Below are 17971 nucleotides of genomic sequence, written 5' to 3' on the forward strand. Positions count from 1 at the left end.
AGAACTACAATAAAATTTATCTCTGCCTATGGGTGGTATGTTGTTATTTGCCCTCAAAATATTTTCTTTTGCTTCTTCGATTAATTGAACATGGGAGGATACAAAGTGATCATTCAATTCATCAAGAGAAATCTCCAAATTGTCTACCTTGTCCGGTTTATTTAAGCCAAATAGTCGCATTGACTTCCATAAGGTAGCGGGTCATAGTAGGGTTTTATAAGGTCATGGGAGTAATGTAGTCGAGCGTTTGTTACTGTCTGAGTCGTTTTATTATGTAGTCGTTTGTAATAGATAAGGATTCCTCCTTCGAGTAATGTTTATATTTCCTAAGAGCTGCATCCTGCTTAGGCATCATTGCTCTAATATCATCATTTAGCCACGGGGAGAGTCTTTTACAGATGCGTGCTGTTCATAGAGGAGCGTGCTTGTCAAAAGTATGTAGTATCATGGTATTGAAAGTCGTGACCATGTCGTCAATGTTAGTTTTATGAGTTATATCCTGCCACAGCATCGAAAAAGAGTATTCCAATAAGTTTGCATTGTCAATACGGCTAGAGTCTCTGTAAGTCACGTACTTAGGTTTATGTCTGGGGCACTGAAGTGCGTAAGACATAAAGATAATGTCATAGGCTGACAGTCTGGGAGCAGACGTCTGGCCATGATATAATACACTGTCAGGGTGGTTCGTTACTATCAGGTCCAGTAATGTGTGTGGTTTTAGTGTGCTGAGTGGGGGAAAGTGGCAGGATCGCCATAATGCATGCCTGAAATGTATTCAATAGATGGGTGGTTTCAGATGAATCAGGATACAGAAGGTTTGTATTGAAGTCGCCCATCATTATAACATGTTTGCATATAGGTAACAGTCTGTTAAAATCAGTCTCTAAGTCCTTCAGATGGCGAGCTTTATGCGGCTTGTATACAGCACCTACTAAGCATTTCACAGTAGAGACCTGCATCACTATGAACATGTCCTCAGGTTTTCGTTCATATTGTTGAGGCGACTGACAGATAATTTGAAGTTTCAAGCGCGAAGAGACAAAAGCACAGACCCCACCTCCCCCTTTGCCAAGTCTGTCATTCCTCAGAAGACAGTAGGCAGGTAATTCCAGATTCCTAGCCTGATATTTGACTTTCAACCAACATTCACTGCATAAGATTATATCAAAGGACAGTGGTATGAAAATCGCTTTTATTTCATCTATACGAGTTTGGGAAACTAAACTCTCGGCATTAAGGTGACATGTCAAGTGCAGTTTTATCAGGGGCGGTTTCTCCATAAGGTTGCAGGTTTGCGCTACCCCCATTAAATTTTTATGTTTATTTTAGGTAAAGTTTTATCATTTGGATTACTCAACTACTGTATTTTCATTCAACAAGACAAACCTTTCAAGAGCTTGAAAGAGCAAATATTGACTGCACGGTACTTTACAAGCCGGCACTCTTAGATGTTTACTGCAGGAGCCGAAAAGTTTGCAGCGGGAAGTCAACCTGAGGTAGGATGAAACTTGGGCTGCTCGAGGGGTGCGGGGCTGCTAGAATTGTGCTTTTAGGCTGCTAGAGGGGTGCGCGGGGAGAGGAAAAGATAGGCGTGGCTTCTTATACATTGCTTAAATGGAGGTTTATCAACCTGGCTCCTCCTACCACGGCCGACTTGATGCGTCGCTCTAGCTAGCCCCTTGCAGCGCAGCGAGGAATCCAACCGGCCGTGCTCCTACATAACCAACTATTAGCGAAGTCGCTAGAGACCGTTGATGCTCAATGTGAGATTCTGTTATAGAACAGAAGTGTCATCTAGCGACACCGGATGGAAGTTCATCTGCTGGATCACGGTCGGTTGGATCCCTCGCTGCACTCCGTAAGGAGCTAGCTATACGTCCTGGCTTGAGCGAAGCATCAAGTCGGCCGTGGCTGGATATATAACTAAAGTCTCTAAATTTGATAATAAACACCGCCATTTCTTTCAGTATAGTCGTGAGCTTTGTTATGTGCGTACAAGCTAAGTAGCTTATTGATTTCATTGTGTAAACTTTCGTGTCAGCATGTGTGCTTTTATTATTGTGCGTTTTTATCAGTTAGTGGTATTTTGTCAGATCATGAATTCGGTGCAGTCTTTAATGTCTAGGCCGTTTCCGCAACGGACTGCCAAGGAACAATCCGAGGTGAAACGAATGGGAAGGCCCATGCGACGTTTAATTTCGAAACTAGATACATTACAAAAAGATATTTTTCCAATGCCGGAATTAGGCTACCTCACAGTGTTTCATTTCAGTATGGTAAAAGAGTTTTTAAATGAAAAAATGTTAATGCGTTATAGTAATATTCCTGAAAATAGAAATGTAAAATGTTTGTTTTATTTTAATAATAAAAAAGTATTGTTGATGTATCTAGATTTGAAAATTAGCCTGTAATCATATATCATTAGTAAAAATTGTGCACCACTGAACTTTTAAACCACCAGCCGCCACTGGGTTTTATGTCTATTTAGGGCTGACTGGAGAATGTGTGTTGTAGCTTCAAGGGGTGGAGTTTGTGTCAATGGACTAGCAGGTAGACAGTTTGAAGGGATGGGTGGGGAAGGGGAAGTGTGACAAGGTAAGTATTGTTATGGTCACAGGGATTACGGCTGTTTGTGGTATGCATAAACAACTGCTAAAATGAAACTAACTAGAAAACAACATGCGACTACATCCTAAGAACGGTCAGCAATTTATGTATTTTAGATAATTAAATTGTGAGTAATAATCATAATAATAATAATAATAATAATAATAATAATAATAATAATAATAATAATAATAATAATTATAATAATAATAATATTAATAACAATAATAATAATAATAGTGATAACGTGCAACAGCAGATTAGGTGTACAGAATACTCAAGTAGGAGCTTACTCTATGTAGTGTTGATGTTAGATCTATGTAGACGTAATACAGAGGCCCGACTTAAATTAGATCCAGATAGGAAAATTTTATTAAAGAGTAAGTGGATGGACAGGTGGTAGGATAAGAAAACAGATAAGTGAATAGATATTTAGATAAATAGATAAATAAATTTGGTAAATGGATAGATACGTAGATAGATGAAAGATACCTAGATAGATGGATAAGGTTAGTTGAAAAAAATAAAAAAGCTAGCTTCTCAGCTGCGACTTAGGTAAAGCATGGGAGTTGACTCACATTGTCAAGTGATAAGGCAGCACTGCAACAGAAGCTTATGCCATAGGAAGTTCCTTTAACTGGCACACTCTTAATTCCATCCTGCCCGCTTTCTTGATTACGATGTCTCCTGAGTCAGTCCAAGTGTTTGTAAGAACAAAACACTGGATTGCTGTCTTCAAGATGGACATTCTGATAGCCGAATGATCTTCATGGATTGTTGTGGATAACCCTTTCAGTTTCGTTTTCCTAGTGAAGACATCCTGCTGTGACCGATAAGACACAAATTTCACTAGGATACGCCTTGTTTTCTCTGGTAATCAAGGTCTTACTCTGTGACACCTATCAATGTCATTATGTATAACATCTGCTCCTACTACTTTGCACACGTTGAGCACTAGTTCATCACAGTTTTCGTTCGAACATTCAGGGATGCCGAAATTTCTTACATTATTTCTCTTTTTGTACTGCTCCAATGAATTGCACTTGGCATAGGGGAGACCGGGGCAAGTTGACGAACGGGGCAAGATGACTAATGGCAAATAACTCCTTTAGTTACCTACCGAAATTGTTGGCTACCCTGTGTCCTTGAGTGCCACCCTCGCCCGCTATAAGCTATTTGCAACGGAACTTTCCATTCAGTCTGAGAGTGGTCACTGAGGGTGAAGGTATGTTTCGTGCGTCAGTGTTATAATATTCAAGGTAAATTCAAAAAGGTTTCGGGATTATATAGTGTGAGCTACGTAAATTGTTACGATAGTATTTTGTTAGTACATGTACTGACGTTTTTGGTTTGTGGAGGATGTTATAGAATTTAATCCCTTGTTCAGTGGAAAAATACTATACATAAGAAAGAACACCTGGGGCAAGATGGCGGGGGCAAGTTGACGAGTTCGTCATCTTGCCCCACGTCTATCGACTGTGAAAATGAATGGCATTTTAATAGCTGAATTTCCCTGATCATTGTTTTAATTTCTTCTTCTTCTTATTATTATTATTATTATCATTATTATTATTACAGTAATAGCAGATATTTAGGTATGATTTTATTCATATTTTCAGACATGCCTAGAAATTATAAACGCAAAACGGAAAGGAGGAGTTGGAGTGAAGAATATATGACTGCAGCCCTCCAAGCAGTAAGAGAAGGAATGTCATGTAACGCTGCTGCATCTTTACATGGCATTCCGGAAGCTACACTGAGACGTTAGAAAAATACAGCTGACAAAGATTTGCCGGTGCATGGGGGAAGGTTTCGCAACACATTTTCACATGAACAGCTTTTAGAATTACAATGATATCTTACATAAATAAATCAGAGACTTTTTGGAATGACCAAAATACAGTGCAGGAGATTAGTGTATGATTTCGCTGAGACGAACAACATTGCTCATCCGTTCAACAACGTAACAAGAATGGCAGGAGAAGATTGGCTCACTAACTTCTTGAAGAACTTCAACTTTACGATGAGAACTCCTGAAGCAACCTCTATAGGGCGTATGATGGGTTTCAATAAGGCTGCAGTGCACAAATTTTATTCAATATTAAGAGAAATTCGCCTAAAATATGGTTTTGCGCCACAAGCGATATTCAATGCGGATGAATCAGGTCTTTCCACTGTGCCCAATAGACAACCAAAAGTGATCTCTCCAAAAGGTACTAGACGTGTAGCTAAAATTACGTCCGCAGACAGGGGCAAAAATATCACTCTAGTTTGTGCCATGAGTGCCAGTGGACAGTATGTCCCACCATTTTTGGTTTTTCCAAGAAAAAGGATGAAACCAGAGCTACTGAGTGGTCTTCCTCCTGGATCTGTTGGACACGCAAATGAAACAGGTTGGATGAATAGTGATCTGTTTGTTGTTTACTTACAAAATTTTGTGAATCATATAAAGCCCAGTAAAAGTGATCCTGTTTTACTGATTGTGGACAACCATAGTTCACACATTTCTTTACAGGCAGTCAATTTTTGTCGAGAAAAAGGAATCGTCATGATTGGATTGCCACCACATACGTCCCACAGACTGCAGCCACTTGATGTGTCGTTCTTTGGACCCCTGAAGACGGCTTACTCGCAGGCTTGTGACAATTATCTGGTGTCTCATCCTGGACATCACATAAATGATCGAAACATTGCAAGAGTTTTTTCTGGAGCCTACACAAAAACAGCGACTGTAAGCAATGCCATAAAAGGTTTCGAAGCAACTGGAATCGAGCCATTCAACCCACAAGTATTTGATGAAGGCGACTATGCTCCCGCAGCTACGACAGAGAGAGATTTACCAGAAGAACCAGTGCCTTCCACAGAGTCTGATCCATCCACTCACTCGCCAGATCTTACAATCTCAACAGAACATGACAACTCAAAGCAAGAAGCAGCATTGCCTACACCGCAACCAGGACCTTCTTCTCGGCAGGACGAAGAAAATCAATTGAAGTCCTCTACGAGCACTTCCATCTATGACCTGATGCCTTTGCCAAAAGCTCAGAGATCAACGACCAGGAAAAGGCAAGCTGGATCAGCATCAGTCATAACAAGTACCCCTACAAAAGACATATTATTACGAAGAGAAGAAGAAAAGAGAAGCAAAGAAACTAAGGAAATGGAAAGAAAGAAGAAGAAACTGGCAGAAAAGAGCCCTCTTTTCACATCTACATTGCTTCCTAAGGACAAGAACAGATATGAGTGCCCTGTGTGCAGTGTAACTTATGTAGATCCCCCAGAAGAAGACTGGATTCAGTGTAGTAGATGTAGTGAATGGTGGCATGAGAAGTGTTCTAGTTATGAAGGAGGAGTTTTTATGTGTGATTACTGTTAAATTCTCTACAATCAAAGGAGATCTTAAAACTTTGATATTGAAGTGCCGAACTATAGAAATATATAACCATGAAAGTGATGTTTATAGTGACATTGTCCATGTGTGTATACTAAATACCATTTCAAGCTATATTACAAAATTTTGTGTAGGTTAGAATAGGTTTGGATTTTTCGTCATCTTACCCCGACAGGTTCGTCAACTTGCACCGCCACTGGGGCAAGATGGAGAATTTGCTGAAGTTATGAATTTTATTTAATTACTTTGGAACATCTTTCAAGAGTGTAATTATAAGGTCATAATATAACAGAGTATAGTGTAATGTATGCATTAAGTGTGAATAAAAATGATTTTGAATAATCTTGTTCAACATACGACCTCCCAAAGCTTAGCATCGTCAACTTGCCCCGGTCTCCCCTACATATCCTCCTTCAGTTTGCAGATTTCTGCCTCCTTCTTACCATGTTCTTCAGTTAACTCTGAAAATGCTTCGATATTAAAATTTAAACTCTTTTCAAATTCTTTTATAACCAGTTGTGTCATGCGAGTCGAAATGGCCTGCACAATTTTTTCAAAGAAGCTGTCCGAGTTATTGAAATCATCCAGCACGCACTTCACGAGGCAGTCTACGCTGGCAGCACTGGTAGTGGCTGGGCTTCCAACTCCATTGTTTCCCCATTTTCTTTACATTGCAAATTTGGAAGAAAAAGATCAACACCGACAAAAAATATGGGTATATCGATTCGTAAATACAAACGTAACACTTCCGCAAGTTTCTATCACTTCCACTGATGTACAACACCTTCAAATCACTTGATTACTGTGGAGCCTCACTCACTGATGCCCGTCACCATCCATTTCATCAGACAGGTTAGAAACTCAACATGGCGCGACTCGAACAGTGTCACATTGCTGGTCTTATTTACACAAGGTTTACCTACATCAGCACATTTGATAATTGTAATAATAATAATAATAATAATAATAATAATGAGCACTCGAAGGAGTATTAAGTTAAAGCGAATTTCACACTTTCCTGCATTGAGTCAGTGTCTTTTCTCTTTTTACATTTTATGAGGTAGTGACTATCGCACACATCATTACATAGTAAACAAACACAGTCATTTGTTGGGTAGTGGAATTTTGTCTATATGCATATTTTGCTGTGGAAGCCATACATTTAAGCAATTAGAAAACTGAGAACACAATATAGGCCTCACCATTCCCCAACAACACAGAATATACAATAGTAAGCAGATCAAAATGTTGAAAATTCGATCGAACATAGTCGCTACTGCATGCCATATGCTATTCATATAGCTACTGAAGATATCGGTTACTTCATATTCGCGATCACCGGGCGAGTTGGCCGTGCGCATAGAGGCGCGCGGCTGTAAGCTTGCATCCGGGAGATAGTAGGTTCGAATCCCACTATCGGCAGCCCTGAAGATGGTTTTCCGTGGTTTCCCATTTTCACACCAGGCAAATGCTGGGGCTGTACCTTAATTAAGGCCACGGCCGCTTCCTTCCAACTCCTAGGCCTTTCCTATCCCATCGTCGCCATAAGACCTATCTGTGTCGGTGCGACATAAAACCCCTAGCAAAAAAAAAAATATTCGCGATCACACTTGGTTTTGTTAATGTTTATTCAGGTTTCTTCACAATTTATTCCTGGGATAAAAGACATGCCCAAGATTAATCTTACAAAAATTGAAGAATGTGTTTCTATTAATGGACAAATAAGGTATGTCCATTTTATCTGGCAGAAGAAGGAATTTCCAGATTATTTTCTGAATTGGGGGACATTTCCTGGTTTTCCCATTATTTCTGGAATTCCCTCACATTCCCCAGTTACCGGTATTCCATATGGGTGGACACCCTGTTAATCCCGTATTTGTTTGGTGAGGCCACAGTTTTCTTATTTTTGTTGAAAATGTGTAAAAAGGATCATGTCTGTGTGTTGCTGTGTGTGTCTTTACTAGCTGATGTGATGTCCTATTAGTCGAATGGGAATGCTTGTGCTAGATGTTGGCTACAGCTTCAATGTTGAAATCGAATACTGAGGGATGTGTGGTGAAGAATCTGTAATGAGAGGAGGCTAGAAGGATTTTTAAGATTAGAGCAAAAAGGGTAAAATTTGACGAAAAATGCTGTGTATAAAATTACTCACACCATCGACCTTTCTGGTGGGAACTAGTTGCCTTTGCAGCATCAGAACCAATGACAGTAGCACTTCTAGTATTGTATCTGTGTGATATTGATGGGAGGGGGTGTGGAGGAGGAGAGGAGATGGGCGGAACATTGAGCTTATGTGCGGCTGGCTGTAGGGAATACCTACAGTGATAATGGCACAAACATCTTTGAAGCAACAAAAGAAATCAAGGCCTTTCTGCAAAACAACCCTCAGAAAATCAACTTTTCACACAACTGCAGGCATGGGACTGACATGGCATTTCATCCCTCCTGCAGCACCACACTTTGGTGGAATCTGGGAAGCAGCTGTCAAGAGTCTGATACATCAACTGAGAAAAGTGATGGATTCTTATCGCTTCACCAACAAAGAAGGTACCACTCTTATAACACATATATAGTCTCACCAAATTTTTTTTAACGTGTCTTAATTCTGTAAATTGTCGTTTGTGAACTTACAAGTTTCCTCATTTTTATAACACACATTCCTATATGTAACACCTTGACTAGAGTAATCAGGATCCTGATTTTTATCCCTTAGGCATGAGAACACGGCTGAAGATGCCCAAACAATGGGCGAAACATGTCCCCTTAAATTAGTATTACAATATATAAATCCTAATTTTAAGATCCCAATGCGTATTGAATACGAGGATTACAATAAACTTTTGTAACATTGTTGAAATAATGTATATTTCAATACGGACCCGTCATGAGATTGTCGTAAACAACCCATGGAGTGAAAATAAGGTCCACTGTTCGTATAGGAGTTGAACCCTCTACACAAATGTTAGATTAATGTTGTGTAGGAAACTATCAACTCATACAGTATAAAAACTATAAATCCAATCATAGATCAAGAAGGCCATCTTCTTGTCGGTGGAATACTCCAATACTAGTGGAGTAAAAAATTTAGAAATTCTGTATCATCTCACAAATATAATTATGATGGCAGAACACTTTCAACTATTTCATCCTGACACTCAACTCTCTGAGAGACAAGTTTAGGATCTCATCAACAAGGGGGACAGAAAGAAGCCACACTCATACACATCTCAAGTGTTCTATGATGAATGCAGATACCTCAGAACAATTAATCTGAAATACACAAACGTTGCCTGTAACCCAGAATTACCCAATCCTTAAAACTGCTGGCCAAATTCTAATGAAAGATCGTGAGAAATCAAACAAGACCAGACTGCCTAGCTACCAAGGCTGTCTACATAGACACGATACCTGATCTCACCACAACATTTCTCTCTGCACTTTACAGACTTAGTTCTCATAGAGGTCAACCGCTGAACATTTACAGCAATTACAGCACAAACTTCTTTGGAGCAGCTACAGAAATCAAGGCTTTTCTGCAAAACCACCCTCAGAAACCATCTTTTCACACAACTGCAGACATGGGACTGACGTGGCATTTCATCCCTTGTGCATCATCACACTTTGGTGGAATCTAGGAAGCAGCTGTCAAGAGTCTGATATAACACCTCAGAAGAGTGATGGATTCTTATCACTTCACCAACAAAGAAAGGACCATTCTTACAACACATACTCACATCCTATCACCAAAGCTAAATGATGACCCTTTTGACACTTTTTAACTAACTACATCCCATTTCCTTATAGGACAGCCAATTACTACACTCCCTGATCATGATTAAACTTCCCATCTCATCACAACCTTGCCCACATAGAAATATCTTCAGCAACTAACCCAGAACTCCTGGAAGAGATGGTGAAATGAATATCTCAATAAATGGGCAATGAAGTACCCCATAGCAACATAGTCATACTGAAAGAAGATGACACTCATGCTATGAAGTGGACAAAGGCAGTGATCAAATGTGCATCCTGGTAATGACGAATTCATCCATGCAACGAATTTTCAGGTGAGTAATGGTGAAATTATAAGGCCTATCACAAACGCTATCCCTTATGAAGTATGAAACAGAAAAGCAAGATAACTCTTGAATGGCTTATATATTCCATTGTATGTTTAAGTAAAATTATCAATCACAATGGACAAGTAACACCACAGACCACATTAGGTCACTTGCCAAGAGATGGCTACAATGTGAGTAGTATATTAAGCGAACGCTCACGGTAATCAAGCATATCACCAGCAACTTGTATCAACAAATTACTGTATTATCTAGAAATCAATAATGAATATAATCAATAAGATAACAAAGGTGTTTCATTTGGAAGCAACTAGTAAAATATCATGTAACAGTAACAAAACAATATACCTTATAAACACTTTGTGTTCAAAACTATTTACGAATTCAAAAGTATTAGTAGGAATGATACCAGCTCTCAAATGCTAAAGAGTAGAGGTCTTTGGAAAAATCCTAAGTGCTGTGCAATTCATAACGCAAGATCATGGAACAACTCAAAGGAAAAGTGAAAATAGGTAAGTAAAAGGTCAATCTCATAAAAAAAGTGTATTTTCTGTAGGACTATCAATCATATGCACTGAAATGAAGGGTCAAACATTGATATCTGTGGAGCCATTTTCTAACCATTTCAATTACCTGACGATGGCTTATCAAATTATGTACATTACCTCCAAGGAGTTTTCCTGCATCGAACCTGGCTCGGTTAACTCTGATTTAACTTCTCCTTTCAGAGCTATCACTTCTGATACATGTTCAAAATTTTCCTGTGAAAAAGAAGATATATTAGGTATGCTCATAACACACACCTACAAATAGAGTCACTAACAAATGAGCATGTTATTTCATTAATATCCAGTATTACAGTTACTTTACAGCGATAATGGCACAAACTTCTTTGGAGTAGCTAAAGAAATCAAGGCCTTTCTGAAAAACAACCCTCAGAAAACCAACTCTTCACACAACCGCAGGCATGGGAATGACACGGCATTTCACCCCTCCTGAGAGCAACACACTTTGGTGGAATCTGGGAAGCAACTGTCAAGAGTCTGATATATTACCTCAGAAGAGTGATGGATACTTATCAATTCACCAACAAAGAATGGACCACACTTATAACACATACTCACATCCTCCTATCAAATGTTTTTTAGATGTATCTTTATTGTGTAAATTGTCGTTTGTGAACTTACAAGTTTCCTCCTTTTTATAACACACGGTAATCTATGTAACAATTTGACTAGAGTAATCAGGATCGTGATTTTAATCCCTTAGGCATGAGATCACGGCTGATGATGCCCAAACAATGGGCGAAACATGTCCCCATAAATTAGTATTACAATATATAAATCTTCATTTTAAGATCCCTATGCGTATTGAATACGTGGATTTCAATAAACTTTTGTAACATTGTTGAATTAATGTACATTTCAATATGGACCAGTCATGAGATTTGTAACATATAACTGTCTGAGATTGTTGTAAACAACCCACGGAGTGAAATTAAAGTCCACTGTTTGTATCGGAGTTGAACCCTGCACACAAATATTATATTGATATTGTGCAGGAAACTAACAACTCGTATAAAGACTATTAATCCAATCATAGATCAAGAAGGCCATCATCTTGTCATTGGATGACTGCACAATACTCCAATACAAGTGCACTGGAAACATTAGAAATTCTGTATCACCTCACAAATATAATTATGATGGCAGAACACCTTGGACTACTTCATCCTGGCTCTCAACACTCTGAGAGACAAGCTTATGATCTCTTCAGAAAGGGGAACCGAAAGAAGCCACACACATACACGTCTCAGGTGTCACATCGTGCCATACTAATTTATGTTTCGCCCATTGCATGGGCATCATCAGCCGTGATCTCATGCCTGGGGGATAAAAATCAGGATCCTGATTACTCTAGTCAAAGTGCTACATAGAGGAATAATTAATGAAAAATACACAAATGGTGCCTTTAACACCGACATACCCATTCCTTAAAACTAGAATAAACTGTGCTGGCCCAGTTCATATAAATAAATTGTGTGAAACTGAACAAGACCAGGCTGCCTAGCTACCAAGGCTGTCTACATAGACATGATACCTTATCTCACCACAACATTTCTCTCCACACTTGATCAACTTTTAAAGTTAAAAACTTCATGATTGTTCCGTATTGAATAGAGAAATAAGAAGATGTACAATATTATAGGGAAGGATCCACCTTTCAATACTCCGTAGTAAGTTGAACTAAAAAGTAGTTACAACCTGTTTATTGGGACCGGTTTCAACACATTTCAAGTGTCATCATCAGCCAATTAGCGAAGATCTTAAAACAACTAATATATTGAACACAGGCAATAAATTAACATTGTATCATATCGTAGCAATTCAGTTAATGTTCAAAACACAATAATCACAGTCAAGAGAGTAAACAGAACATCACTATCTTGCGCCGAAAACAAATATAGTTGAAGTTCATAAGCAGATCAAGTATGCACTTATGTAAAGTCGTTGCTAGGCAGGTCTTGTAGGCATTTGTTTCTCCGGCCGAAGAGTAAAAGGTGACGTGAATGAAGTCTTAGGAAAACAGTGTAGGATTTAATTTAGTCAAATTCAAAGTGGATATATAGGTTTAAAATAATTTAAAACGTTAAAAAAGGATAAAGCCAAATAAAAATATATTTAAAAATAGGAAGAAATAATGAAGGAAATATGAGGTTCAACTCGAAACAACTTGCCGTAGTAATTGAAAAAGAAATGACAAATAGAGAAAGGGGGTGGGGAACGTTTATTAGAGGGTGGTGGTGGTGGTGGTGGTTATTGTAATTAGAGGAAATACAATTGGGCAACAATCCTTTATATAACACTAATTCGAGGAAAAAAGAGAAAGAGAACCGACACTTCGAAAAATGAAGATATCGGTTAAAGGAAGAGAAGGGCCACGAAGGGCATGAAAATGAAAGACTCCCTAGCCCTCGCAAACCTAATAGCATTGGGGTCGGAAAAGAACAAGAGTTGACCAAGGGAGGTCGGACAGGATAGATGAAAGTGAGGAGCCTGGCACAAGTAAGTGGAAGCAATGCCAGGACTCAGCTAAGGGCCCCGTGGCCGCCAACCCACGATCCGAAGTTCAGAGCCCCTTGGGGGGGAGGGGGAAGAACTAAGGAGGATCAAGGGGGGTGTTGTGGAAAGGGGAAGTGGCATGAGAGGGTATTGTGTAAATTGTGAAAGATTGATTCCTTATTTGTTGACTTCAGGTTATTTAAAAAGGAGATGAGAAAATCGAAAAGGGCATTGGGTTTCTCAGAAATATCATTCAGATTAAGATTTGGATTGAGAAACTGGTCAAGGTGTATAAAACAGTTTTCGGTGATGTCTAGGAGAGGGCCTTTATTTAGAGTGCTGAGAATTTCAATATCCTGGTTTATTGTAGTGAAAGCATGTTTTGTGTCATGTATGTGTTGTCCCACTGCCGAAAATTTGTTGTGCTTTATTGCATTAACGTGTTCAAAGTACCTAATTTTGAAGTTGCGACAACACATACATGACACAAAACATGCTATCACTACAATAAACCAGGATATCGAAATTCCCAGCACTCTAAATAAAGGCCCTCTCCTAGACATCACCGAAAACTGTTTTATACACCTTGACCTGTTTTTCAATCCAAATCTTAATCTGAATGATATTTCTGAGAAACCCAATGCCCTTTTCGATTTTCTCATCTCCTTTTTAAATAACCTGAAGTCAAAAAATAAGGAATCAATCTTTCACAATTTACACAATACCCTCTCATGCCACTTTCCCCTTCCGCAACACCCCCTTGATCCTCCTTAGTTCTCCCCCCTCCCCCTCCAAGGGGCTCTGAACTTCGGAGCGTGGGTTGGCGACCACGGGGCCCTTAGCTGAGCCCTGGCATTGCTTCCACTTACTTGTGCCAGGCTCCTCACTTTCATCTATCCTGTCCGACCTCCCTTGGTCAACTCTTGTTCTTTTCCGACCCCGATGCTATTAGGTTTGCGAGGGCTAGGGAGTCTTTCATTTTCATGCCCTTCGTGGCCCTTCTCTTCCTTTAACCGATATCTTCATTTTTCGAAGTGTCGGTTCTCTTTCTCTTTTTTCCTCGAATTTGTGTTATATAAAGGATTGTTGCCCAATTGTATTTCCTCTAATTACAATAACCACAACCACCACCACCATCACCACCCTCTAATAAACGTTCCCCACCCCCTTTCTCTATTTATCATTTCTTTTTCAATTACTACGGCAAGTTGTTTCGAGTTGAACCTCGTATTTCTTTCATTATTTCTTCCTATTTTTTAATATATTTTTATTTGGCTTTATTCTTTTTTAACGTTTTAAATTATTTTAAACCTATATATCCACTTTGAATTTGACTAAATTAAATCCTACACTGTTTTCCTAAGACTTCATTCACGTCACCTTTTACTCTTCGGCCGGAGAAACAAATGCCTACAAGACCTGCCTAGCAACGACTTTACATAAGTGCATACTTGATCTGCTTATGAACTTCAACTATATTTGTTTTCGGCGCAAGATAGTGATGTTCTGTTTACTCTCTTGACTGTGATTATTGTGTTTTGAACATTAACTGAATTGCTACGATATGATACAATGTTAATTTATTGCCTGTGTTCAATATATTAGTTGTTTTAAGATCTTCGCTAATTGGCTGATGATGACACTTGAAATGTGTTGAAACCAGTCCCAATAAACAGGTTGTAACTACTTTTTAGTTCAACTTACTACAGAGTATTGAAAGGTGGATCCTTCCCTATAATATTGTACATCTTCTTGATCAACTTAGTTCTCATAGAGGTCAACCCCTGAACATTTAAAGCAATAATGGCACAAACTTCTTTGGAGCAGCTACAGAAATCAAGGCCTTCCTGCAAAACAACCCTCAGAAAACCAACTCTTCGCACAACTGAAGGCATGGGACTGACGTGGCATTTCATCCCTCCTGCAACACCACACTTTGGTGGAATCGAGGAAGCAGCTGTCAAGAGTCTGATTTAACGCACCAGACAAGTGATGAATTCTTATCGCTTCACCAACAAAGAATGGACCATTCTTGAAACACATACATCCTCTCACCAAAAGTAAATGATGAATCTTTTGACACTTCTTACCTAACTACAACCCATTTCCTTATAGGAGAGCCAATTACTACACTCTCTGGTCATGATTATACTTCCTCTCTCATCACAACCTTCCCCACGTGGCTATACTTACAGTAGCTAACCCAGAACTCCTGCAAGAGATGGTGAACCGAATATCTCAATAAATGGGTAATGAAATACCCCATAGCAACATAGTCATACTGAAAGATGATGACATGCATGCTATGAAGTGGATGATGACAGTGATCAAATGTGCATCCTGGTAATGATGAATTAATTCATGTAACGAATGTTTAGGTGAGTAATGGTGAACATACAAGGCCTATTCACAAACACTATCCCGTATAAAGTATGAAACAGAAAGGCAAGATAACTTTTGAATGGCTTATTTATTCATCGCATGTTTAAGTAATATTGCTGCGAGATTACCTGTGGAACTCAGAGAGTAGAAAGAAAATGTCAGCTTGAATGGGTCTATCTACGATATCGAAGATTAATTTAAAATTTAAAAACAAAGGTTATATTTCTTTTCAGATCTCAAATTTAACAAAATTCTTCACTAGGTCAAGGAACAAAATGTCAGGACAAAATAACAAACAAGAATAGAAATCCAAGGGTTGGAAATTACAAGTTTTGAGCTTCCAGCTCCAATTTACAAGTTTACAACATCACAAATGTTGTGTTTGGTTAGATAACGAGAGATATCTCCCAAGACACAGTTCAAGAGCACCTTGCTCCAAAGGTTACACATACAGCCTCCCAAAGGCCCCACTCAAAATTGCACCAATATCAGACAAGAGTTTACATATTCTTTAAATTCAACAAAGGAGGCTGTGCTCCCAATTCCTTACAGCCGACTTAAGGAAACATTAAACAAAACCTTACAATTTCTGGCATCTCTAACACAGTGGTATCTAGTACCCATACTACTGGGTCTTCACGGAAAAGAACAACAGGTTATATTACTGTCCCAAACTCAAAATGTATGCAGTCGTAAACTTGTGCTCCTTGAAAACCAAGTTTTGAAACCCTACTTGGGCTTGTGGCCCGATGATGCAGAGACAAATTCTACACAACTGAGGTGACGCAAAAGAGAAGTTAATGAGTGATTTACAGGAGAAAAAAAGTTACAAAATCGTAGTCACCTCAAGATAAACTGAAGGGGATTTTGAGAGGGAAACACACTCTCCAACCCCAATTTACAGTTCAAGTCTGTATAAAATTTTACATTAGCAGAATGAAAGTTTACATTTGTGAAAACAGCTGTGAGTTTGAGGAGATAGCTACAGATATAGAAAACTGGTGGGCATTACCTGGGTTGACGTTCTGCCTGCCAAAGAATTAGGCACCCCTCCTCCTGTCTTAACACACACACTCAGAAATTTGACGAGAGAAAGACAAGGTAATTAGAAAAGGCCGCGGCTTTTATACCCAAGGGGTAGGTCCGAGAAGGCTCTGGGCTAAATCCAACCACACCCTCCCATTTTTTTGATACTCAAAAAGTTACAAGAAGCTTATAATTGGCTGAAAAATAAATACAGAAAATTTGTGATTGGCCAGACTTCAAAGCTGGCGGGATGAGAAGGAAGTGTTGCAAAACATTGAAGTATCAAAATAAATGAAAGTCAATTTAGTTGAGGAAATTTATAAACCCAAAACTTCTTTAAATCATTAATTATTCCACCTTGCACCAGAGTGCATTACCCCAGCTTTTTGTAGGGATATCTACGGAGAAAAATTCAAACTTTTTGATGTACACAAAAACAAAACAAAGATATCCAGTCAGTTTAGGACACTTTAAAATAACATATTACTCAGTTATTCAGTTATGCATTAGCGGTTTCAAGTTTTGTTTGATAGATAGTGTTCCTTAAGGCGCTTCTTTTACATGTACGGGGTTGAGGTGCACCTCACAGTACAAATATTATAAGTCACAATGGACTAGTACCATCACAGACCACATTACGGAGAAAAAGAATACTTTTCACTTGCCAAGGGATGACTACAATGTGTGTAGTATACAAGCGAACAATCACAGTAAACAAGCTTATCACCTGCAACTTGTATCAACAAATTACTGTATTATTTAGAAAACAATAATTAATATAATCAATAAGACAACAAAGGTGTTTCATTTGGAATAACTAGTAAAACATCCTGTAACAGTATAAAAAGAATGTATCTTTCAGCTACTTGGTGTTCAAAACTAATTTACGAATTCAAAATTATTAGTAGGAATGTTACCAGCTACCAAATGACATAGAGCAGAGGTCTTTGGAATAATCCTAACTGCTACACAATTCATAACGCATGATCGCGGAACAACTTGAAGGAAAAGTGAAAACTAGGTATGTAAACAGTCAATCTCATAAAAAGTATATTATCAGTAGGACTATCAATCATGTGCACTAAAAAGATGGATCAAACCCCGGTATCTGTTGAGCCATTTTTTACCCATTTCCATTATCTGACGATGGCTTATCAAATTATGTACATTACCTCAAGAGAGTTTTCCTGCGATGACTCTGGCTCGGTTAACTCTGATTTAACTTCTTCTTTCAGAGCTATCACTTCTGATACATTTTCGAAATTTTCCTGTGGAAAATAAGATATATTAGGTATGCTCATAACACACATCCACAAATACAGTCATTAATAAATGAGCATGTTAATTCATTAATTTCCAGTATTACAGGTACTTTCGGAATTTCACTAATGTTTAAGGAAGATTTCTTCCAGTAGAGAATTGTT

The 17971-nt window shown here is 38.6% G+C and overlaps 1 long non-coding RNA gene across 1 annotated transcript in view; it reads right to left on the reverse strand.

Moving 5' to 3' along the window:
• Positions 1 to 17763, reverse strand: part of LOC137503173 (uncharacterized) — a 65809-nt gene extending 48046 nt beyond the window's left edge. The window contains exons 1-2 of the long non-coding RNA XR_011019085.1: positions 17720 to 17763; positions 10743 to 10838 (exon numbers count right to left, since the gene is read on the reverse strand). This is a non-coding gene — a long non-coding RNA (uncharacterized lncRNA). The remainder of the gene's footprint in view (positions 1 to 10742; positions 10839 to 17719) is intronic.
• Positions 17764 to 17971: the final 208 nt, after the last annotated feature.

The sequence above is a fragment of the Anabrus simplex genome, chromosome X (genome assembly GCF_040414725.1).
Source record: "Anabrus simplex isolate iqAnaSimp1 chromosome X, ASM4041472v1, whole genome shotgun sequence".
Classification (NCBI taxonomy): domain Eukaryota; kingdom Metazoa; phylum Arthropoda; class Insecta; order Orthoptera; family Tettigoniidae; genus Anabrus; species Anabrus simplex.